At 65.8% G+C, this 25,159-nt stretch overlaps 1 protein-coding gene across 16 annotated transcripts in view; it reads right to left on the bottom strand.

The window, feature by feature from the left end:
- sif (still life) overlaps window positions 1-25,159 on the bottom strand; it is a 541,039-nt gene that overhangs the window by 41,084 nt on the left and 474,796 nt on the right. The gene's annotated exons all lie outside the window — the stretch shown is intronic.

Below are 25,159 nucleotides of genomic sequence, written 5' to 3'. Positions count from 1 at the left end.
TCTCCAGAAACACGCCATTATTATCTGTACCATATGCCAGTGAAGGTGTGCACTCCCGGATTTCCCTGGGGCACCCGAGGTGTCCCTGGAGAACCCGGATGTCCCTGGAGCACCCGGATGTCCCTGGAGCACCCGGGGTGTCCCTGGAGAACCCGGATTTCCCTGGGGCACCCGGGGTGTCCCTGGAGAACCCGGGTTGTCCCTGGAGCACTCCCGGAAATCCCTGGAGCACCCGGGTTGTCCCTGGAGCACCCGAGGTGTCCCTGGAGCACTCCCGGATGTCCCTGGAGCACTCCCGGAAATCCCTGGAGCACCCAGGATGTCCCTGGAGAACCCAGGATGTCCCTGGAGAACCCGGGGTGTCCCTGGAGAACCCGAGGTGTCCCTGGAGCACTCCCGGAAATCCCTGGAGCACCCGGATTTCCCTGGAGCACTCCCGGATGTCCCTGGAGCACCCGGGGTGTCCCTGGAGAACCCGGATGTCCCTGGAGAACCCGGGGTGTCCCTGGAGCACCCGGGGTGTCCCTGGAGCACCCGGGGTGTCCCTGGAGCACCCGAGGTGTCCCTGGAGCACTCCCGGATTTCCCTGGAGCACCCGGGTTGTCCCTGGAGCACCCGAGGTGTCCCTGGAGCACCCGAGGTGTCCCTGGAGCACTCCCGGATGTCCCTGGAGCACCCGGGGTGTCCCTGGAGCACCCGGGGTGTCCCTGGAGCACTCCCGGATGTCCCTGGAGCACTTCTGGATTTCCCTGGAGCACCCGGGGTGTCCCTGGAGCACTCCCGGATGTCCCTGGAGCACTCCCGGATGTCCCTGGAGAACCCGAGGTGTCCCTGGAGCACTCCCGGATGTCCCTGGAGCACTCCCGGATGTCCCTGGAGCACTCCCGGATGTCCCTGGAGCACTCCCGGATGTCCCTGGAGCACTCCCGGATGTCCCTGGAGCACTTCTGGATTTCCCTGGAGCACCCGGGGTGTCCCTGGAGAACCCGAGGTGTCCCTGGAGCACTCCCGGAAATCCCTGGAGCACTCCCGGATGTCCCTGGAGCACTCCCGGATGTCCCTGGAGAACCCGAGGTGTCCCTGGAGCACTCCCGGATGTCCCTGGAGCACTCCCGGATGTCCCTGGAGCACTCCCGGATGTCCCTGGAGCACTCCCGGATGTCCCTGGAGCACTCCCGGATGTCCCTGGAGCACTTCTGGATTTCCCTGGAGCACCCGGGGTGTCCCTGGAGAACCCGAGGTGTCCCTGGAGCACTCCCGGAAATCCCTGGAGCACTCCCGGATGTCCCTGGAGCACCCGAGGTGTCCCTGGAGCACCCGGGGTGTCCCTGGAGCACTCCCGGATGTCCCTGGAGAAACCGGGGTGTCCCTGGAGCACCCGGGTTGTCCCTGGAGCACCCGAGGTGTCCCTGGAGCACTCCCGGGTGTCCCTGGAGAACCCGGGGTGTCTCTGGAGCACTCCCGGATGTCCCTGGAGAAACCGGGGTGTCCCTGGAGCACCCGGGTTGTCCCTGGAGCACCCGAGGTGTCCCTGGAGCACTCCCGGGTGTCCCTGGAGAACCCGGATTTCCCTGGAGCACCCGGGGTGTCCCTGGAGCACCCGGGATGTCCCTGGAGCACCCGAGGTGTCCCTGGAGCACCCGGGGTGTCCCTGGAGCACCCGGGTTGTCCCTGGAGAACCCGGGGTGTCCCTGGAGAACCCGGATTTCCCTGGAGCACCCGGGGTGTCCCTGGAGCACCCGGGATGTCCCTGGAGCACCCGGATGTCCCTGGAGCACTCCCGGATGTCCCTGGAGAACCCGGATGTCCCTGGAGCACCCGGATGTCCCTGGAGCACCCGGATGTCCCTGGAGCACTCCCGGATGTCCCTGGAGCACCCGGATGTCCCTGGAGCACCCGGATGTCCCTGGAGCACCCGGATGTCCCTGGAGCACCCGGATGTCCCTGGAGCACCCAGGGTGTCCCTGGAGAACCCGGGGTGTCCCTGGAGCACCCAGGGTGTCCCTGGAGCACTCCCGGATGTCCCTGGAGCACTCCCGGATGTCCCTGGAGCACCCGGGGTGTCCCTGGAGCACTCCCGGATTTCCCTGGAGAACCCGGATTTCCCTGGAGCACCCGGGTTGTCCCTGGAGCACCCGAGGTGTCCCTGGAGCACTCCCGGATGTCCCTGGAGAACCCGGGTTGTCCCTGGAGCAACCGGGGGTGTCCCTGGAGAACCCGGATGTCCCTGGAGCACCCGAGGTGTCCCTGGAGCACTCCCGGAAATCCCTGGAGCACCCGGGGTGTCCCTGGAGCAACCGGGGGTGTCCCTGGAGAACCCGGGTTGTCCCTGGAGAACCCGGGTTGTCCCTGGAGCACTCCCGGATTTCCCTGGAGCACCCGGATGTCCCTGGAGCACCCGGATGTCCCTGGAGCACCCGGATGTCCCTGGAGCACCCGGGGTGTCCCTGGAGCACCCGGGTTGTCCCTGGAGAACCCGGGGTGTCCCTGGAGCACCCGGGGTGTCCCTGGAGAACCCGGATTTCCCTGGAGAACCCGGGGTGTCCCTGGAGCACCCGGATTTCCCTGGAGCACCCGAGGTGTCCCTGGAGCACCCGAGGTGTCCCTGGAGCACTCCCGGATGTCCCTGGAGCACTCTCGGGTGTCCCTGGAGCACTCCCGGATGTCCCTGGAGCACCTGAGGTGTCCCTGGAGCACTCCCGGATGTCCCTGGAGCACTCCCGGATGTCCCTGGAGCACCCGAGGTGTCCCTGGAGCACTCCCGGATGTCCCTGGAGCACTCCCGGATGTCCCTGGAGCACCTGAGGTGTCCCTGGAGCACTCCCGGATGTCCCTGGAGCACTCCCGGATGTCCCTGGAGCACCCGAGGTGTCCCTGGAGCACTCCCGGATGTCCCTGGAGCACTCCCGGATGTCCCTGGAGCACCTGAGGTGTCCCTGGAGCACTCCCGGATGTCCCTGGAGCACCCGAGGTGTCCCTGGAGCACCCGGGGTGTCCCTGGAGCACCCGGGGTGTCCCTGGAGCACCCGGGGTGTCCCTGGAGCACTCCCGGATTTCCCTGGAGCACCCGAGGTGTCCCTGGAGCACCCGGGGTGTCCCTGGAGCACTCCCGGATGTCCCTGGAGCACTCCCGGATGTCCCTGGAGCACTCCCGGATGTCCCTGGAGCACTCCCGGATGTCCCTGGAGCACTCCCGGATGTCCCTGGAGCACTCCCGGGTGTCCCTGGAGCACCCGAGGTGTCCCTGGAGCACCCGGGGTGTCCCTGGAGCACCCGGGGTGTCCCTGGAGCACTCCCGGATGTCCCTGGAGCACTCCCGGATGTCCATGGAGCACTCCCGGATGTCCCTGGAGCACTCCCGGATGTCCCTGGAGCACTCCCGGATGTCCCTGGAGCACCCGGGGTGTCCCTGGAGCACCCGGGGTGTCCCTGGAGCACTTCTGGATTTCCCTGGAGCACCCGGGGTGTCCCTGGAGCACCCGGGGTGTCCCTGGAGCACCCGAGGTGTCCCTGGAGCACTCCCGGATGTCCCTGGAGCACTCCCGGATGTCCCTGGAGCACTCCCGGGTGTCCCTGGAGCACCCGAGGTGTCCCTGGAGCACCCGAGGTGTCCCTGGAGCACCCGAGGTGTCCCTGGAGCACTCCCGGATGTCCCTGGAGCACCCGGGGTGTCCCTGGAGCACCCGGGGTGTCCCTGGAGCACCCGGGGTGTCCCTGGAGCACTCCCGGATGTCCCTGGAGCACCCGAGGTGTCCCTGGAGCACTCCCGGGTGTCCATGGAGCACTCCCGGATGTCCCTGGAGCACCCGGGGTGTCCCTGGAGCACCCGGGGTGTCCCTGGAGCACTCCCGGATGTCCCTGGAGCACTCCCGGATGTCCCTGGAGCACTCCCGGATGTCCCTGGAGCACTCCCGGATGTCCCTGGAGCACCCGAGGTGTCCCTGGAGCACCCGGGGTGTCCCTGGAGCACTCCCGGATGTCCCTGGAGCACTCCCGGATGTCCCTGGAGCACTCCCAGATGTCCCTGGAGCACTCCCGGATGTCCCTGGAGCACCCGAGGTGTCCCTGGAGCACCCGGGGTGTCCCTGGAGCACTCCCGGATGTCCCTGGAGCACTCCCGGATGTCCCTGGAGCACCCGGGGTGTCCCTGGAGCACTCCCGGATGTCCCTGGAGCACTCCCGGATGTCCCTGGAGCACCCGGGGTGTCCCTGGAGCACCCGAGGTGTCCCTGGAGCACCCGGGGTGTCCCTGGAGCACTCCCGGATGTCCCTGGAGCACTCCCGGATGTCCCTGGAGCACTCCCAGATGTCCCTGGAGCACTCCCGGATGTCCCTGGAGCACCCGAGGTGTCCCTGGAGCACCCGGGGTGTCCCTGGAGCACTCCCGGATGTCCCTGGAGCACTCCCGGATGTCCCTGGAGCACCCGGGGTGTCCCTGGAGCACCCGGGGTGTCCCTGGAGCACCCGGGGTGTCCCTGGAGCACCCGGGGTGTCCCTGGAGCACTCCCGGATGTCCCTGGAGCACTCTCGGGTGTCCTGGAGCACCCGGGGTGTCCCTGGAGCACCCGGGGTGTCCCTGGAGCACTCCCGGATGTCCCTGGAGCACTCCCGGATGTCCCTGGAGCACCCGAGGTGTCCCTGGAGCACTCCCGGGTGTCCATGGAGCACTCCCGGATGTCCCTGGAGCACCCGGGGTGTCCCTGGAGCACCCGGGGTGTCCCTGGAGCACTCCCGGATGTCCCTGGAGCACTCCCGGATGTCCCTGGAGCACCCGAGGTGTCCCTGGAGCACCCGGGGTGTCCCTGGAGCACTCCCGGATGTCCCTGGAGCACCCGGGGTGTCCCTGGAGCACCCGGGGTGTCCCTGGAGCACTCCCGGATGTCCCTGGAGCACTCCCGGATGTCCCTGGAGCACCCGAGGTGTCCCTGGAGCACCCGGGGTGTCCCTGGAGCACCCGGGGTGTCCCTGGAGAACCCGGGGTGTCCCTGGAGCACTCCCGGATGTCCCTGGAGCACTCCCGGATGTCCCTGGAGCACCCGGGGTGTCCCTGGAGCACCCGAGGTGTCCCTGGAGCACCCGGGGTGTCCCTGGAGCACCCGGGGTGTCCCTGGAGCACCCAGGGTGTCCCTTGAGCACCCGGGGTGTCCCTGGAGCACCCGGGGTGTCCCTGGAGCACCCGGGGTGTCCCTGGAGCACCCGGGGTGTCCCTGGAGCACCCGGGGTGTCCCTGGAGCACTCCCGGGTGTCCCTGGAGCACTCCCGGGTGTCCCTGGAGCACTCCCGGGTGTCCCTGGAGAACCCGGGGTGTCCCTGGAGCACCCGGAGGTGTCCCTGGAGCACCCGGGGGTGTCCCTGGAGCACTCCCGGATGTCCCTGGAGAACCCGGGGTGTCTCTGGAGCACTCCCGGATGTCCCTGGAGAAACCGGGGTGTCCCTGGAGCACCCGGGGGTGTCCCTGGAGCACCCGGGGTGTCCCTGGAGCACCCGGGGTGTCCCTGGAGCACTCCCGGGTTGTCCCTGGAGCACTCCCGGGTGTCCCTGGAGCACTCCCGGATGTCCCTGGAGCACCCGGGGTGTCCCTGGAGCACCCGGGGTGTCCCTGGAGCACCCGGGGTGTCCCTGGAGCACACCCGGATGTCCCTGGAGCACTCCCGGATGTCCCTGGAGCACCCGGGGTGTCCCTGGAGCACCCGGGGTGTCCCTGGAGCACCCGGGGTGTCCCTGGAGCACTCCCGGATGTCCCTGGAGCACTCCCGGATGTCCCTGGAGCACTCCCGGATGTCCCTGGAGCACTCCCGGATGTCCCTGGAGCACCCGAGGTGTCCCTGGAGCACCCGAGGTGTCCCTGGAGCACTCCCCGATGTCCCTGGAGCACCCGGGGTGTCCCTGGAGCACCCGGGGTGTCCCTGGAGCACTCCCGGATGTCCCTGGAGCACTCCCGGATGTCCCTGGAGCACCCGGGGTGTCCCTGGAGCACTCCCGGGTGTCCCTGGAGCACTCCTGGGTGTCCTGGAGCACCCGGGGTATCCTTGGAGCACTTCTGGATTTCCCTGGAGCACCCGGGGTGTCCCTGGAGCACCCAGGGTGTCCCTGGAGCACTCCCGGGTGTCCCTGGAGCACTCCCGGGTGTCCCTGGAGCACCCGAGGTGTCCCTGGAGCACTCCCGGGTGTCCCTGGAGCACTCCCGGGTGTCCCTGGAGCACCCGAGGTGTCCCTGGAGCACCCGGGGTGTCCCTGGAGCACCCGGGGTGTCCCTGGAGCACCCGAGGTGTCCCTGGAGCACTCCCCGATGTCCCTGGAGCACCCGGGGTGTCCCTGGAGCACCCGGGGTGTCCCTGGAGCACCCGGGGTGTCCCTGGAGCACCCGGGGTGTCCCTGGAGCACTCCCCGATGTCCCTGGAGCACCCGGGGTGTCCTGGAGCACCCGGGGTGTCCCTGGAGCACTCCCGGGTGTCCCTGGAGCACTCCCGGGTGTCCCTGGAGCACTCCCGGGTGTCCCTGGAGCACTCCCGGGTGTCCCTGGAGCACTCCCGGGTGTCCCTGGAGCACTCCCGGGTGTCCCTGGAGCACCCAGGGTGTCCCTGGAGCACTCCCGGATGTCCCTGGAGCACCCAGGGTGTCCCTGGAGCACCCAGGGTGTCCCTGGAGCACCCGGGGTGTCCCTGGAGCACCCGAGGTGTCCCTGGAGCACCCGGGGTGTCCCTGGAGCACTCCCGGATGTCCCTGGAGCACTCCCGGATGTCCCTGGAGCACTCCCGGATGTCCCTGGAGCACCCGAGGTGTCCCTGGAGCACCCGGGGTGTCCCTGGAGCACCCGGGGTGTCCCTGGAGCACTCCCGGATGTCCCTGGAGCACTCCCGGATGTCCCTGGAGCACTCCCGGATGTCCCTGGAGCACCCGGGGTGTCCCTGGAGCACCCGGGGTGTCCCTGGAGCACTCCCGGATGTCCCTGGAGCACTCCCGGATGTCCCTGGAGCACCCGAGGTGTCCCTGGAGCACTCCCGGGTGTCCATGGAGCACTCCCGGATGTCCCTGGAGCACCCGGGGTGTCCCTGGAGCACTCCCGGATGTCCCTGGAGCACTCCCGGATGTCCCTGGAGCACCCGAGGTGTCCCTGGAGCACCCGGGGTGTCCCTGGAGCACTCCCGGATGTCCCTGGAGCACCCGGGGTGTCCCTGGAGCACCCGGGGTGTCCCTGGAGCACTCCCGGATGTCCCTGGAGCACTCCCGGATGTCCCTGGAGCACCCGAGGTGTCCCTGGAGCACCCGGGGTGTCCCTGGAGCACCCGGGGTGTCCCTGGAGCACCCGGGGTGTCCCTGGAGCACTCCCGGATGTCCCTGGAGCACTCCCGGATGTCCCTGGAGCACCCGGGGTGTCCCTGGAGCACCCGAGGTGTCCCTGGAGCACCCGGGGTGTCCCTGGAGCACCCGGGGTGTCCCTGGAGCACCCAGGGTGTCCCTTGAGCACCCGGGGTGTCCCTGGAGCACCCGGGGTGTCCCTGGAGCACCCGGGGTGTCCCTGGAGCACCCGGGGTGTCCCTGGAGCACCCGGGGTGTCCCTGGAGCACTCCCGGGTGTCCCTGGAGCACTCCCGGGTGTCCCTGGAGCACTCCCGGGTGTCCCTGGAGAACCCGGGGTGTCCCTGGAGCACCCGGAGGTGTCCCTGGAGCACCCGGGGGTGTCCCTGGAGCACTCCCGGATGTCCCTGGAGAACCCGGGGTGTCTCTGGAGCACTCCCGGATGTCCCTGGAGAAACCGGGGTGTCCCTGGAGCACCCGGGGGTGTCCCTGGAGCACCCGGGGTGTCCCTGGAGCACCCGGGGTGTCCCTGGAGCACTCCCGGGTTGTCCCTGGAGCACTCCCGGGTGTCCCTGGAGCACTCCCGGATGTCCCTGGAGCACCCGGGGTGTCCCTGGAGCACCCGGGGTGTCCCTGGAGCACCCGGGGTGTCCCTGGAGCACACCCGGATGTCCCTGGAGCACTCCCGGATGTCCCTGGAGCACCCGGGGTGTCCCTGGAGCACCCGGGGTGTCCCTGGAGCACCCGGGGTGTCCCTGGAGCACTCCCGGATGTCCCTGGAGCACTCCCGGATGTCCCTGGAGCACTCCCGGATGTCCCTGGAGCACTCCCGGATGTCCCTGGAGCACCCGAGGTGTCCCTGGAGCACCCGAGGTGTCCCTGGAGCACTCCCCGATGTCCCTGGAGCACCCGGGGTGTCCCTGGAGCACCCGGGGTGTCCCTGGAGCACTCCCGGATGTCCCTGGAGCACTCCCGGATGTCCCTGGAGCACCCGGGGTGTCCCTGGAGCACTCCCGGGTGTCCCTGGAGCACTCCTGGGTGTCCTGGAGCACCCGGGGTATCCTTGGAGCACTTCTGGATTTCCCTGGAGCACCCGGGGTGTCCCTGGAGCACCCAGGGTGTCCCTGGAGCACTCCCGGGTGTCCCTGGAGCACTCCCGGGTGTCCCTGGAGCACCCGAGGTGTCCCTGGAGCACTCCCGGGTGTCCCTGGAGCACTCCCGGGTGTCCCTGGAGCACCCGAGGTGTCCCTGGAGCACCCGGGGTGTCCCTGGAGCACCCGGGGTGTCCCTGGAGCACCCGAGGTGTCCCTGGAGCACTCCCCGATGTCCCTGGAGCACCCGGGGTGTCCCTGGAGCACCCGGGGTGTCCCTGGAGCACCCGGGGTGTCCCTGGAGCACCCGGGGTGTCCCTGGAGCACTCCCCGATGTCCCTGGAGCACCCGGGGTGTCCTGGAGCACCCGGGGTGTCCCTGGAGCACTCCCGGGTGTCCCTGGAGCACTCCCGGGTGTCCCTGGAGCACTCCCGGGTGTCCCTGGAGCACTCCCGGGTGTCCCTGGAGCACTCCCGGGTGTCCCTGGAGCACTCCCGGGTGTCCCTGGAGCACCCAGGGTGTCCCTGGAGCACTCCCGGATGTCCCTGGAGCACCCAGGGTGTCCCTGGAGCACCCAGGGTGTCCCTGGAGCACCCGGGGTGTCCCTGGAGCACCCGAGGTGTCCCTGGAGCACCCGGGGTGTCCCTGGAGCACTCCCGGATGTCCCTGGAGCACTCCCGGATGTCCCTGGAGCACTCCCGGATGTCCCTGGAGCACCCGAGGTGTCCCTGGAGCACCCGGGGTGTCCCTGGAGCACCCGGGGTGTCCCTGGAGCACTCCCGGATGTCCCTGGAGCACTCCCGGATGTCCCTGGAGCACTCCCGGATGTCCCTGGAGCACCCGGGGTGTCCCTGGAGCACCCGGGGTGTCCCTGGAGCACCCGGGGTGTCCCTGGAGCACCCGGGGTGTCCCTGGAGCACCCGGGGTGTCCCTGGAGCACCCGGGGTGTCCCTGGAGCACTCCCGGATGTCCCTGGAGCACTCCCGGATGTCCCTGGAGCACCCGAGGTGTCCCTGGAGCACCCGAGGTGTCCCTGGAGCACCCGAGGTGTCCCTGGAGCACTCCCGGGTGTCCATGGAGCACTCCCGGATGTCCCTGGAGCACCCGGGGTGTCCCTGGAGCACCCGGGGTGTCCCTGGAGCACCCGGGGTGTCCCTGGAGCACTCCCGGATGTCCCTGGAGCACTCTCGGGTGTCCTGGAGCACCCGGGGTGTCCCTGGAGCACCCGGGGTGTCCCTGGAGCACTCCCGGATGTCCCTGGAGCACTCCCGGATGTCCCTGGAGCACCCGAGGTGTCCCTGGAGCACTCCCGGGTGTCCATGGAGCACTCCCGGATGTCCCTGGAGCACCCGGGGTGTCCCTGGAGCACCCGGGGTGTCCCTGGAGCACTCCCGGATGTCCCTGGAGCACTCCCGGATGTCCCTGGAGCACCCGAGGTGTCCCTGGAGCACCCGGGGTGTCCCTGGAGCACTCCCGGATGTCCCTGGAGCACCCGGGGTGTCCCTGGAGCACCCGGGAGTGCTCCAGAACACCCAGGAGTGCTCCAGAACACCCGGGAGTGTTCCAGGGACACTCGGGAGTGCTCCAGAACACCCGGGAGTGCTCCAGAACACCCAGGAGTGCTCCATGGACACCCGGTAGTGCTCTAGGACACCCGGGAGTGCTCCAGCGACACCCGGGAGTGCTCCAGAACACCCGGGAGTGCTCCAGGACACCCGGGAGTGCTCCACGGACACCCAGGAGTGCTCCAGGGACACCCGGGAGTGCTCCAGAACACCCGGGAGTGCTCCAGAACACCCGGGAGTGCTCCAGAACACCCGGGAGTGCTCCAGAACACCCGGGAGTGCTCCAGGACACCCCGGGAGTGCTCCAGAACACCCGGGAGTGCTCCAGAACACCCAGGAGTGCTCCAGAACACCCGGGAGTGCTCCAGGGACACCCGGGAGTGCTCCAGAACACCCGGGAGTCCTCCAGAACACCCGGGAGTGCTCCAGAACACCCGGGAGTGCTCCAGGACACCCCGGGAGTGCTCCAGAACACCCGGGAGTGCTCCAGGGACACCCGGGAGTGCTCCAGGGACACCCGGGAGTGCTCCAGAACACCCAGGAGTGCTCCATGGACACCCGGTAGTGCTCTAGGACACCCGGGAGTGCTCCAGCGACACCCGGGAGTGCTCCAGAACACCCGGGAGTGCTCCAGGACACCCGGGAGTGCTCCACGGACACCCAGGAGTGCTCCAGGGACACCCGGGAGTGCTCCAGAACACCCGGGAGTGCTCCAGAACACCCGGGAGTGCTCCAGAACACCCGGGAGTGCTCCAGAACACCCGGGAGTGCTCCAGGACACCCCGGGAGTGCTCCAGGGACACTCGGGAGTTCTCCAGAACACCCGGGAGTGCTCCAGAACACCCGGGAGTGCTATAGGGACACCCGGGAGTGCTCCAGAACACCCGGGAGTGCTCCACTGACACCCGGGAGTCCTACAAGGGCATCCGCGAGTGCTCCAGAACACCCGGGAGTGCTCCAGGACACCCGGGAGTGCTACAGGGACACCCGGGAGTGCTCCAGGAAACCCGGGAGTGCTCCAGGGTCACCCGGGAGTGCTCCAGGGACACCCTGGAGTGCTCCAGAACACCCGGGAGTGCTCCAGGACACCCGGGAGTGCTACAGGGACACCCGGGAGTGCTCCAGGACACCCCGGGAGTGCTCCGGGGACACCCGGGAGTGCTCCAGGGACACCCGGGAATGCTCCAGGGACACCCGGGAGTGCTCCAGGACACCCGGGAGTGCTCCAGGGACACTCGGGAGTGCTCCAGAACACCCGGGAGTGCTCCAGGACACCCGGGAATGCTACAGGGACCCCCGGGAGTGCTCCAAGACACCCCGGGAGTGCTCCAGGAACACCCAGGAGTGCTCCAAAACACCTGGGAGTGCTCCAGGACACCCCGGGAGTGCTCCAGGAACACCCAGGAGTGCTCCAGAACACCCGGGAGTGCTCCCGGACACCCCGGGAGTGCTCCAGGGACACTCGGGAGTTCTCCAGAACACCCGGGAGTGCTCCAGGACACCCGGGAGTGCTCCAGGGACACCTAGGAGTGCTCCAGGGACACCCAGGAGTGCTCCAGGGACACCCGGGAGTGCTCCAGGGACATCCGGGAGTGCTCCAGAACACCCGGGAGTGCTCCAGGGACATCCGGGAGTGCTCCAGAACACCCGGGAGTGCTCCAGAACACCCGGGAGTGCTCCAGAACACCCGGGAGTGCTCCAGAACACCCCGGGAGTGCTCCAGGGACACCCGGGAGTGCTCCAGGGACATCCGGGAGTGCTCCAGAACACCCCGGGAGTGCTCCAGGGACATCCGGGAGTGCTCCAGAACACCCGGGAGTGCTCCAGAACACCCGGGAGTTCTCTAAGGACATCTGGGAGTGCTATGCGAAAAAAAAGCTAATTACTGAAAGCGGCGGTGGGTCACATTTTGCCCAAAGCCCCCTGTAGTTTTCAAAATATCCCAATTATCCCAAATCCGATATCTGAGACATATTTTGGAGCTAAATTCTGGCTCTCTGCACGTATTCGCAGTTTGAAATTCCGAATTTTATACCGAAAATATGCCAATTAATGTAAACGGCAGTGGGTCACATTTTGCCCAAACCCCCCTGCAGTTTTCAAAATATCCCAAACATCCCAAATCCGATACCTGAGCCATATTTCGGAACCAAATTCTGGCTCTCTGCACGTATTCGCAGTTTGAAATTCCGAATTTTATACCGAAAATATGCCAATTACTGAAAACGGCAGTGGGTCACATTTTGCCCAAACCCCCCTGCACTTTTCAAAATATCCCAAACATCCCAAATCCGATACCTGAGCCATATTTCGGAGCCAAATTCTGGGTCTCTGCACGTATTCGCAGTTTGAAATTCCGAATTTTATACCGAAAATATGCCAATTACTCGAAACGGCAGTGGGTCACATTTTGCCCAAACCCCCCTGCAGTTTTCAAAATATCCCAAACATCCCAAATCCGATACCTGAGCCATATTTCGGAGCCAAATTCTGGCTCTCTGCAGGTATTCGCAGTTTGAAATTCCGACATTTTATACCGAAAATATGCCAATTACTGAAAACGGCGGTGGGTCCTATTTTGCCCAAACCATCCCATGCTCCAGGAACACCCGGGAGTGCTCCAGGACACCCCGGGAGTGCTCCGGGGACACCCGGGAGTGCTCCAGGGACACCCGGGAATGCTCCAGAGACACCCGGGAGTGCTCCAGGACACCCGGGAGTGCTCCAGGGACACTCTGGAGTGCTCCAGAACACCCGGGAGTGCTCCAGGACACCCGGGAGTGCTACAGGGACACCCGGGAGTGCTCCAAGACACCCCGGGAGTGCTCCAGGAACACCCAGGAGTGCTCCAGAACACCTGGGAGTGCTCCAGGACACCCCAGGAGTGCTCCAGGAACACCCAGGAGTGCTCCAGAACACCCGGGAGTGCTCCAGAACACCCACGAGTGCTCCAGAACACCCGGGAGTGCTCCAGGACACCCCGGGAGTGCTCCAGGACACCCCAGGAGTGCTCCAGGACACCCCAGGAGTGCTCCAGGGACACCCGGGAGTGCTCCAGGGACACCCGGGAGTGCTCCAGAACACCCGGGAGTGCTCCAGGGACATCCGGGAGTGCTCCAGGACACCTGGAAGTGCTCCGGGGACATCCAGGAGTGCTCTAGTACACCCGGGAGTGCTCCACAACATCCGGGAGTGCTCCAGGACACCCCGGGAGTGCTCCAGGAACACCCAGGAGTGCTCCAGAACACCTGGGAGTGCTCCAGGACACCCCGGGAGTGCTCCAGGGACACCCGGGAGTGCTCCAAAACACCCGGGAGTGCTCCAGAACACCCGGGAGTGCTCCAGAACACCCGGGAGTGCTCCAGAACACCCGGGAGTGCTCCAGGACACCCCGGGAGTGCTCCAGGACACCCCGGGAGTGCTCCAGGGACACTCGGGAGTTCTCCAGAACACCCGGGATGGCTCCAGAACACCCGGGAGTGCTATAGGGACACCCGGGAGTGCTCCAGAACACCCGGGAGTGCTCCACTGACACCCGGGAGTGCTACAAGGGCATCCGCGAGTGCTCCAGAACACCCGGGAGTGCTCCAGAACACCCGGGAGTGCTACAGGGACACCCGGGAGTGCTCCAGGAAACCCGGGAGTGCTCCAGGGTCACCCGGGAGTGCTCCAGGGACACCCTGGAGTGCTCCAGAACACCCGGGAGTGCTCCAGGACACCCGGGAGTGCTACAGGGACACCCGGGAGTGCTCCAGGACACCCCGGGAGTGCTCCGGGGACACCCGGGAGTGCTCCAGGGACACCCGGGAATGCTCCAGGGACACCCGGGAGTGCTCCAGGACACCCGGGAGTGCTCCAGGGACACTCGGGAGTGCTCCAGAACACCCGGGAGTGCTCCAGGACACCCGGGAGTGCTACAGGGACACCCGGGAGTGCTCCAAGACACCCCGGGAGTGCTGCAGGAACACCCAGGAGTGCTCCAAAACACCTGGGAGTGCTCCAGGACACCCCGGGAGTGCTCCAGGAACACCCAGGAGTGCTCCAGAACACCCGGGAGTGCTCCATGACACCCCGGGAGTGATCCAGGGACACTCGGGAGTTCTCCAGAACACCCGGGAGTGCTCCAGGACACCCGGGAGTGCTCCAGGGACACCTAGGAGTGCTCCAGGGACACCCAGGAGTGCTCCAGGGACACCCGGGAGTGCTCCAGGGACATCCGGGAGTGCTCCAGAACACCCCGGGAGTGCTCCAGGAACACCCAGGAGTGCTCCAGAACACCCGGGAGTGCTCCAGAACACCCGGGAGTGCTCCAGAACACCCGGGAGTGCTCCATGACACCCCGGGAGTGATCCAGGGACACTCGGGAGTTCTCCAGAACACCCGGGAGTGCTCCAGGACACCCGGGAGTGCTCCAGGGACACCTAGGAGTGCTCCAGGGACACCCAGGAGTGCTCCAGGGACACCCGGGAGTGCTCCAGGGACATCCGGGAGTGCTCCAGAACACCCCGGGAGTGCTCCAGGAACACCCAGGAGTGCTCCAGAACACCCGGGAGTGCTCCAGAACACCCGGGAGTGCTCCAGAACACCCGGGAGTGCTCCAGGACACCCCGGGAGTGCTCCAGGACACCCCAGGAGTGCTCCAGGACACCCCAGGAGTGCTCCAGGACACCCCAGGAGTGCTCCAGGGACACCCGGGAGTGCTCCAGGGACACCCGGGAGTGCTCCAGGACACCCGGGAGTGCTCCAGGGACACCCGGGAGTGCTCCAGAACACCCGGGAGTGCTCCTGGGACATCCGGGAGTGCTCCAGGACACCTGGAAGTGCTCCGGGGACATCCAGGAGTGCTCTAGTACACCCGGGAGTGCTCCACAACATCCGGGAGTGCTCCAGGACACCCCAGGAGTGCTCCAGAACACCCGGGAGTGCTCCAGAACACCCACGAGTGCTCCAGAACACCCGGGAGTGCTCCAGAACACCCGGGAGTGCTCCAGAACACCCGGGAGTGCTCCAGGACACACCAGGAGTGCTCCAGGGACACTCGGGAGTTCTCCAGAACACCCGGGAGTGCTCCAGAACACCCGGGAGTGCTCCAGGACACCCGGGAGTGCTCCAGGGACACCTAGGAGTGCTCCAGGGACACCCAGGAGTGCTCCAGGGACATCCGGGAGTGCTCCAGAACACCCCGGGAGTGCTCCAGGGACATCCGGGAGTGCTCCAGAACACCCGGGAGTGCTCCAGAACACCCCAGGAGTGCTCCAGGGACATCCGGGAGTGCTCCAGAACACCCGGGAGTGCTCCAGAACACCCCGGGAGTGCTCCAGGGACATCCGGGAGTGCTCCAGAACACCCGGGAGTGCTCCAGAACACCCGGGAGTGCTCCAGAACACCCGGGAGTGCTCCAGAACACCCGGGAGTGCTCCAGAACACCCCGGGAGTGCTCCAGGGACATCCGGGAGTGCTCCAGAACACCCGGGAGTGCTCCAGGGACATCCGGGAGTGCTCCAGGGACATCCGGGAGTGCTCCAGAACACCCGGGAGTGCTCCAGAACACCCGGGAGTTCTCTAAGGACATCTGGGAGTGCTATGCGAAAAAAAAGCTAATTACTGAAAGCGGCGGTGGGTCACATTTTGCCCAAAGCCCCCTGTAGTTTTCAAAATATCCCAATTATCCCAAATCCGATATCTGAGACATATTTTGGAGCTAAATTCTGGCTCTCTGCACGTATTCGCAGTTTGAAATTCCGAATTTTATACCGAAAATATGCCAATTACTGAAAACGGCAGTGGGTCACATTTTGCCCAAACCCCCCTGCAGTTTTCAAAATATCCCAAACATCCCAAATCCGATACCTGAGCCATATTTCGGAGCCAAATTCTGGCTCTCTGCAGGTATTCGCAGTTTGAAATTCCGACTTTTTATACCGAAAATATGCCAATTACTGAAAACGGCGGTGGGTCACATTTTGCCCAAACCATCCCATGCTCCAGGAACACCCGGGAGTGCTCCAGGACACCCCGGGAGTGCTCCGGGGACACCCGGGAGTGCTCCAGGACACCCGGGAATGCTCGAGGGACACCCGGGAGTGCTCGAGGGACACCCGGGAGTGCTCCAGGGACACCCGCGAGAGCTCCAGGACACCCGGGAGTGCTCCAGGGACACCCGAGAGTGCTACAGGGACACCCGGGAGTGCTACAGGGACATCCGGGAGTGCTCCAGGACACCTGGGAGTGCTCCAGGGACATCCGGGAGTGCTCCAGGACACCCGGGAGTGCTCCAGGGACACCCGAGAGTGCTACAGGGACATCCGGGAGTGCTCCAGGGACATCCGGGAGTGCTCCAGGACACCCCGGGAGTGCTCCAGGGACATCCGGGAGTGCTCCAGAACACCCGGGAGTGCTCCAGAACATCCGGGAGTGCTCCAGAACACCCGGGAGTGCTCCAGAACATCCGGGAGTGCTCCAGGGACACCCGGGAGTGCTACAGGGACATCCGGGAGTGCTACAGGGACATCTGGGAGTGCTCCAGAACACCCGGGAGTGCTCCAGGGACACTCGGGAGTGCTCCAGGGACACTCGGGAGTGCTCCAGAACACCCGGGAGTGCTCCAGAACACCCGGGAGTGCTCCAGAACACCCGGGAGTGCTCCAGGACACCCCAGGAGTGCTCCAGGGACACTCGGGTGTTCTCCAGAACACCCGGGGTGCTCCAGGACACCCGGGAGTGCTCCAAGGACACCTAGGAGTGCTCAAGGGACACCCGGAAGTGCTCCAGGGACACCCGGGAGTGCTCCAGAACACCCGGGAGTGCTACAGGGACACCCGGGAGTGCTCCAGAACACCCGGGAGTGCTCCACTGACACCCGGGAGTGCTACAAGGACATCCGCGAGTGCTCCAGAACACCCGGGAGTGCTCCAGGACACCCGGGAGTGCAACAGGGACACCCGGGAGTGCTCCAGGACACCCGGGAGTGCTCCAGGGACATCCGGGAGTGCTCCAGAACACCCGGGAGTGCTCCAGAACACCCCAGGAGTGCTCCAGGGACATCCGGGAGTGCTCCAGAACACTCGGGAGTGCTCCAGAACACCCCGGGAGTGCTCCAGGGACATCCGGGAGTGCTCCAGAACACCCGGGAGTGCTCCAGAACACCCGGGAGTGCTCCAGAACACCCGGGAGTGCTCCAGAACACCCCGGGAGTGCTCCAGGGACATCCGGGAGTGCTCCAGAACACCCGGGAGTGCTCCAGGGACATCCGGGAGTGCTCCAGGGACATCCGGGAGTGCTCCAGAACACCCGGGAGTGCTCCAGAACACCCGGGAGTTCTCTAAGGACATCTGGGAGTGCTATGCGAAAAAAAAGCTAATTACTGAAAGCGGCGGTGGGTCACATTTTGCCCAAAGCCCCCTGTAGTTTTCAAAATATCCCAATTATCCCAAATCCGATATCTGAGACATATTTTGGAGCTAAATTCTGGCTCTCTGCACGTATTCGCAGTTTGAAATTCCGAATTTTATACCGAAAATATGCCAATTACTGAAAACGGCAGTGGGTCACATTTTGCCCAAACCCCCCTGCAGTTTTCAAAATATCCCAAACATCCCAAATCCGATACCTGAGCCATATTTCGGAGCCAAATTCTGGCTCTCTGCAGGTATTCGCAGTTTGAAATTCCGACTTTTTATACCGAAAATATGCCAATTACTGAAAACGGCGGTGGGTCACATTTTGCCCAAACCATCCCATGCTCCAGGAACACCCGGGAGTGCTCCAGGACACCCCGGGAGTGCTCCGGGGACACCCGGGAGTGCTCCAGGACACCCGGGAATGCTCGAGGGACACCCGGGAGTGCTCGAGGGACACCCGGGAGTGCTCCAGGGACACCCGCGAGAGCTCCAGGACACCCGGGAGTGCTCCAGGGACACCCGAGAGTGCTACAGGGACACCCGGGAGTGCTACAGGGACATCCGGGAGTGCTCCAGGACACCTGGGAGTGCTCCAGGGACATCCGGGAGTGCTCCAGGACACCCGGGAGTGCTCCAGGGACACCCGAGAGTGCTACAGGGACATCCGGGAGTGCTCCAGGGACATCCGGGAGTGCTCCAGGACACCCCGGGAGTGCTCCAGGGACATCCGGGAGTGCTCCAGAACACCCGGGAGTGCTCCAGAACATCCGGGAGTGCTCCAGAACACCCGGGAGTGCTCCAGAACATCCGGGAGTGCTCCAGGGACACCCGGGAGTGCTACAGGGACATCCGGGAGTGCTACAGGGACATCTGGGAGTGCTCCAGAACACCCGGGAGTGCTCCAGGGACACTCGGGAGTGCTCCAGGGACACTCGGGAGTGCTCCAGAACACCCGGGAGTGCTCCAGAACACCCGGGAGTGCTCCAGAACACCCGGGAGTGCTCCAGGACACCCCAGGAGTGCTCCAGGGACACTCGGGTGTTCTCCAGAACACCCGGGGTGCTCCAGGACACCCGGGAGTGCTCCAAGGACACCTAGGAGTGCTCAAGGGACACCCGGAAGTGCTCCAGGGACACCCGGGAGTGCTCCAGAACACCCGGGAGTGCTACAGGGACACCCGGGAGTGCTCCAGAACACCCGGGAGTGCTCCACTGACACCCGGGAGTGCTACAAGGACATCCGCGAGTGCTCCAGAACACCCGGGAGTGCTCCAGGACACCCGGGAGTGCAACAGGGACACCCGGGAGTGCTCCAGGACACCCGGGAGTGCTCCAGGGTCACCCGGGAGTGCTCCAGAACACCCGGGAGTGCTCCAGGACACCCGGGAGTGCTCCAGGGACACCCGGGAGTGCTCCAGGGACACCCGGGAGTGCTCCAGGGACACCCGGGAGTGCTCCAGAACACCCGGGAGTGCTCCAGGGACACTCGGGAGTGCTCCAGAACACCCGGGAGTGCTCCAGGACACCCGGGAGTGCTACAGGGACACCCGGGAGTGCTTTAGGACACCCCGGGAGTGCTCCAGGAACACCCAGGAGTGCTCCAGAACACCTGGGAGTGCTCCAGGGCACCCCGGGAGTGCTCCAGGAACACCCAGGAGTGCTCCAGAACACCCGGGAGTGCTCCAGGGACACCCGGGAGTGCTCCAGAACACCCGGGAGTGCTCCAGGACACCCCGGGAGTGCTCCAGGACACCCCGGGGGTGCTCCAGGGACACCCGGGAGTGCTCCAGGGACACCAGTGAGTGCTCCAGAACACCTGGGAGAGCTCCAGGACACCCAGGAGTGCTCCAGGGACACCCGGTAGTGCTCTAGGACACCCGGGAGTGCTCCAGCGACACCCGGGAGTGCTCCAGAACACCCGGGAGTGCTCCAGGACACCCGAGAGTGCTCCAGGGACACCCGGGAGTGCTCCAGAACACCCGGGAGTGCTCCAGAACACCCGGGAGTGCTCCAGAACACCCGGGAGTGCTCCAGGAAACCCCGTGAGTGTTCCAGGGACACTCGGGAGTTCTCCAGAACACCCGGGAGTGCTCCAGGACACCCGGGAGTGCTCCAGGGACACCTAGGAGTGCTCCAGGGACACCCGGGAGTGCTCCAGGGACACCCGGGAGTGCTCCAGAATACCCGGGAGTGCTATAGAGACACCCGGGAGTGCTCCAGAACACCCGGGAGTGCTCCACTGACACCCGGGAGTGCTACAAGAACATCCGCGAGTGCTCCAGAACACCCGGGAGTGCTCCAGGACACCCGGGAGTGCTACAGGCACACCCGGGAGTGCTCCAGAACACCCGGGAGTGCTCCAGGGACACTCGGGAGTGCTCCAGAACACCCGGGAGTGCTCCAGGACACCCGGGAGTGATACAGGGACACCCGGGAGTGCTTTAGGACACCCCGGGAGTGCTCCAGGAACACCCAGGAGTGCTCCAGAACACCTGAGAGTGCTCCAGGACACCCGGGAGTGATACAGGGACACCCGGGAGTGCTTTAGGACACCCCGGGAGTGCTCCAGCGACACCCGGGAGTGCTCCAGAACACCCGGGAGTGCTCCAGGACACCCGAGAGTGCTCCAGGGACACCCGGGAGTGCTCCAGAACACCCGGGAGTGCTCCAGGACACCCGGGAGTGATACAGGGACACCCGGGAGTGCTTTAGGACACCCCGGGAGTGCTCCAGCGACACCCGGGAGTGCTCCAGAACACCCGGGAGTGCTCCAGGACACCCAAGAGTGCTCCAGGGACACCCGGGAGTGCTCCAGAACACCCGGGAGTGCTCCAGAACACCCGGGAGTGCTCCAGAACACCCGGGAGTGCTCCAGGAAACCCCGTGAGTGCTCCAGGGACACTCGGGAGTTCTCCAGAACACCCGGGAGTGCTCCAGGACACCCGGGAGTGCTCCAGGGACCCCTAGGAGTGCTCCAGGGACACCCGGGAGTGCTCCAGGGACACCCGGGAGTGCTCCAGAATACCCGGGAGTGCTATAGAGACACCCGGGAGTGCTCCAGAACACCCGGGAGTGCTCCACTGACACCCGGGAGTGCTACAAGAACATCCGCGAGTGCTCCAGAACACCCGGGAGTGCTCCAGGACACCCGGGAGTGCTACAGGCACACCCGGGAGTGCTCCAAGACACCCGGGAGTGCTCCAGGGTCACCCGGGAGTGCTCCAGGGTCACCCGGGAGTGCTCCAGAACACCCGGGAGTGCTACAGGACACCCGGGAGTGCTCCAGGGACACCCGGGAGTGCTCCAGGGACACTCGGGAGTGCTCCAGAACACCCGGGAGTGCTCCAGGACACCCGGGAGTGATACATGGACACCCGGGAGTGCTTTAGGACACCCCGGGAGTGCTCCAGGAACACCCAGGAGTGCTCCAGAACACCTAGGAGTGCTCCAGGATACCCCGGGAGTGTTCCAGGAACACCCAGGAGTGCTCCAGAACACCCGGGAGTGCTCCAGGGACACCCGGGAGTGCTCCAGAACAACCGGGAGTGCTCCAGAACACTCGGGAGTGCTCCAGGACACCCCGGGAGTGCTCCAGGGACACCCGGGAGTGCTCCAGGGACACCCGGGAGTGCTCCAGAACACTCGGGAGAGCTCCAGGACACCCAGGAGTGCTCCAGGGACACCCGGTAGTGCTCCAGCGACACCCGGGAGTGCTCCAGGACACCCCGGGAGTGCTCCAGGACCACCCAGGAGTGCTCCAGAACACCCGGGAGAGCTCCAGGACACCCAGGAGTGCTCCAGGGACACTCGGTAGTGCTCCAGGACACCCGGGAGTGCTCCAGAACATCCGGGAGTGCTCCAGGACACCCGGGAGTGCTCCAAGGACACCCGGGAGTTCTCCAGGGACATCCGGGAGTGCTCCAGGGACACCCGGGAGTGCTCCAGAACACCCGGGAGAGCTCCAGGACACCCAGGAGTGCTCCAGGGACACCCGGTAGTGCTCCAGCGACACCTGGGAGTGCTCCAGGACACCCCGGGAGTGCTCCAGGAACACCCAGGAGTGCTCCAGAAAACCCGGGAGTGCTCCAGGGACACCCGGGAGTGCTCCAGAACACCCGGGAGTGCTCCAGAACACCCGGGAGTGCTCCAGGGACACCCGGGAGTGCTCCAGAACACTCGGGAGTGCTTCAGGACACCCCGGGAGTGCTCCAGGGACACCCGGGAGTGCTCCATGGACACCCGGTAGTGCGCTCGGAGACCCGGGAGTGCTCCAGCGACACCCGGGAGTGCTCCAGAACACCCGGGAGTGCTCCAGGACACCCGGGAGTACTCCAGGGACACCCGGGAGTGCTCCAGGGACACCCGGGAGTGCTCCAGAACACCCGGGAGTGCTCCAGGGACACTCGGGAGTGCTCCAGAACACCCAGAAGTGCTCCAGGACACCCGGGAGTGCTCCAGGGACACCCGGGAGTGCTCCAGGGACACCCGGGAGTGCTCCAGAACACCCGGGAGTGCTCAAGAACACCCGGGAGTGCTCCAGAACACCCGGAAGTGCTCCAGGGACACTCGAGAGTGCTCCAGAACACCCGGGAGTGCTCCAGGACACCCGGGAGTGCTACAGGGACACCCAGGAGTGCTCCAAGACACCCGCGAGTACTCCAAGGTCACCCAGGAGTGCTCCAGAACACCCGAGAGTGCTCCAGGACACCCAGAAGTGCTCCAAGGACACCCGGGAGGGCTCCAGAACACCCGGGAGTGCTCCAGGGACACTCGGGAGTGCTCCAGAACACCCGGGAGTGCTCCAGGACACCCGGGAGTGCTACAGGGACACCCGGGAGTGCTTTAGGACACCCCGGGAGTGCTCCAGGAACACCCAGGAGTGCTCCAGAACACCTGGGAGTGCTCCAGGATACCCCGGGAGTGTTCCAGGAATACCCAGGAGTGCTCCAGAACACCCGGGAGTGCTCCAGGGACACCCGGGAGTGCTCCAGAACAACCGGGAGTGCTCCAGAACACTCGGGAGTGCTCCAGGACACCCCGGGAGTGCTCCAGGGACACCCGGGAGTGCTCCAGGGACACCCGGGAGTGCTCCAGAACACTCGGGAGAGCTCCAGGACACCCAGGAGTGCTCCAGGGACACCCGGTAGTGCTCCAGCGACACCCGGGAGTGCTCCAGGACACCCCGGGAGTGCTCCAGGACCACCCAGGAGTGCTCCAGAACACCCGGGAGAGCTCCAGGACACCCAGGAGTGCTCCAGGGACACTCGGTAGTGCTCCAGGACACCCGGGAGTGCTCCAGAACATCCGGGAGTGCTCCAGGACACCCGGGAGTGCTCCAGGGACACCCGGGAGTGCTCCAGAGACACCCGGGAGTGCTCCAGGGACACCCGGGAGTGCTCCAGAACACCCGGGAGAGCTCCAGGACACCCAGGAGTGCTCCAGGGACACCCGGTAGTGCTCCAGCGACACCTGGGAGTGCTCCAGGACACCCCGGGAGTGCTCCAGGAACACCCAGGAGTGCTCCAGAAAACGCGGGAGTGCTCCAGGGACACCCGGGAGTGCTCCAGAACACCCGGGAGTGCTCCAGAACACCCGGGAGTGCTCCAGGGACACCCGGGAGTGCTCCAGAACACCCGGGAGTGCTCCAGAACACCCGGGAGTGCTCCAGAACACCCGGGAGTGCTCCAGAACACTCGGGAGTGCTTCAGGACACCCCGGGAGTGCTCCAGGACACCCCGGGAGTGCTCCAGGGACACCCGGTAGTGCGCTCGGAGACCCGGGAGTGCTCCAGCGACACCCGGGAGTGCTCCAGAACACCCGGGAGTGCTCCAGGACACCCGGGAGTGCTCCAGGGACACCCGGGAGTGCTCCAGGGACACTCTGGAGTGCTCCAGAACACCCAGAAGTGCTCCAAGACACCCGGGAGTGCTCCAGGGACACCCGGGAGTGCTCCAGAACACCCGGGAGTGCTCCAGGACACCCGGGAGTGCTCCAGGGATACCCGGGAGTGCTCCAGGGACACCCGGGAGTGCTCCAGGGACACCCGGGAGTGCTCCAGAACACCCGGGAGTGCTCAAGAACACCCGGGAGTGCTCCAGGGACACTCGAGAGTGCTCCAGAACACCCGGGAGTGCTCCAGGACACCCGGGAGTGCTACAGGGACACCCGGGAGTGCTCCAAGACACCCGGGAGTACTCCAGGGTCACCCGGGAGTGCTCCAGAACACCCGGGAGTGCTCCAGGACACCCGGGAGTGCTCCAAGGACACCCGGGAGGGCTCCAGAACACCCGGGAGTGCTCCAGGGACACTCGGGAGTGCTCCAGAACACCCGGGAGTGCTCCAGGACACCCGGGAGTGCTACAGGGACACCCGGGAGTGCTTTAGGACACCCCGGGAGTGCTCCAGGAACACCCAGGAGTGCTCCAGAACACCTGGGAGTGCTCCAGGACACCCCTGGAGTGCTCCAGGAACACCCAGGAGTGCTCCAGAACACCCGGGAGTGCTCCAGGGACACCCGGGAGTGCTCCAGAACACTCGGGAGTGCTCCAGAACACCCGAGAGTGCTCCAGGGACACCCGGGAGTGCTCCAGAACACCCGGGAGTGCTCCAGAACACACGGGAGTGCTCCAGGACACCCCGGGAGTGCTCCAGGACACCCCGGGAGTGCTCCAGGAACACCCAGGAGTGCTCCAGAACACCTGGGAGTGCTCCAGGACACCCAGGAGTGCTCCAGAACACCTGGGAGTGCTCCAGGACACCCCGGGAGTGCTCCAGGACACCCGGGAGTGCTCCAGAACACCCGGGAGTGCTCCAGAACACCCGGGAGTGCTCCAGGACACCCCGGGAGTGCTCCAGGACACCCCGGGAGTGCTCCAGGGACACCCGGGAGTGCTCCAGGACACCCGGGAGTGCTCCAGGGACACCCTGGAGTGCTCCAGAACACCCGGGAGTGCTCCAGGGACACTCGGGGGTGCTCCAGAACACCCAGGAGTGCTCCAGGACACCCGGGAGTGCAACAGGGACACCCGGGAGTGCTACAGGAAACCCGGGAGTGCTACAGGAAACCCGGGAGTGCTCCAGAACACCTGGGAGTGCTCCAGGGACACCCGGGAATGCTCCAGGGACACCCGGGAGTGCTCCAGAACACCCGGGAGTGCTCGAGAACACCCGGGAGTGCTCGAGAACACCCGGGAGTGCTCCAGGGACACTCGGGAGTGCTCCAGGGACACTCGGGAGTGCTCCAGAACACCCGGGAGTGCTCCAGGACACCCGGGAGTGCTACAGGGACACCCGGGAGTGCTCCAAGACACCCGGGAGTGCTCCAGGGTCACCCGGGAGTGCTCCAGAACACCCGGGAGTGCTCCAGGACACCCGGGAGTGCTCCAAGACACCCGGGAGTGCTCTACTGACACCCGGGAATGCTACAAGGACATCAGGGAGTGCTCCAGAAAACCCGGGAGTGCTCCAGGACACCCGGGAGTGCTCCACTGACACCCGGGAGTGCTACAAGGACATCAGGGAGTGCTCCAGAAAACCCGGGAGTGCTCCACTGACACCCGGGAGTGATACAAGGACATCAGGGAGTGCTCCAGAAAACCCGGGAGTGCTCCAGGGACACCCGGGAGTGCTACAGGGACACCCGGGAGTGCTCCAGGACACCCGGGAGTGCTCCAGGGTCACCCGGGAATGCTCCAGAACACCCGGGAGTGCTCCAGGACACCCGGGAGTGCTCCAGGGACACCCGGAAGTGGTCCAGGGACACCCGGGAGTGCTCCAGAACACCCGGGAGTGCTCCAGGGACACTCG

Source organism: Procambarus clarkii, chromosome 75 (assembly GCF_040958095.1).
Source record: "Procambarus clarkii isolate CNS0578487 chromosome 75, FALCON_Pclarkii_2.0, whole genome shotgun sequence".
Lineage (NCBI taxonomy): Eukaryota > Metazoa > Arthropoda > Malacostraca > Decapoda > Cambaridae > Procambarus > Procambarus clarkii.
This window is presented reverse-complemented; position numbering and strand designations above follow the sequence as displayed.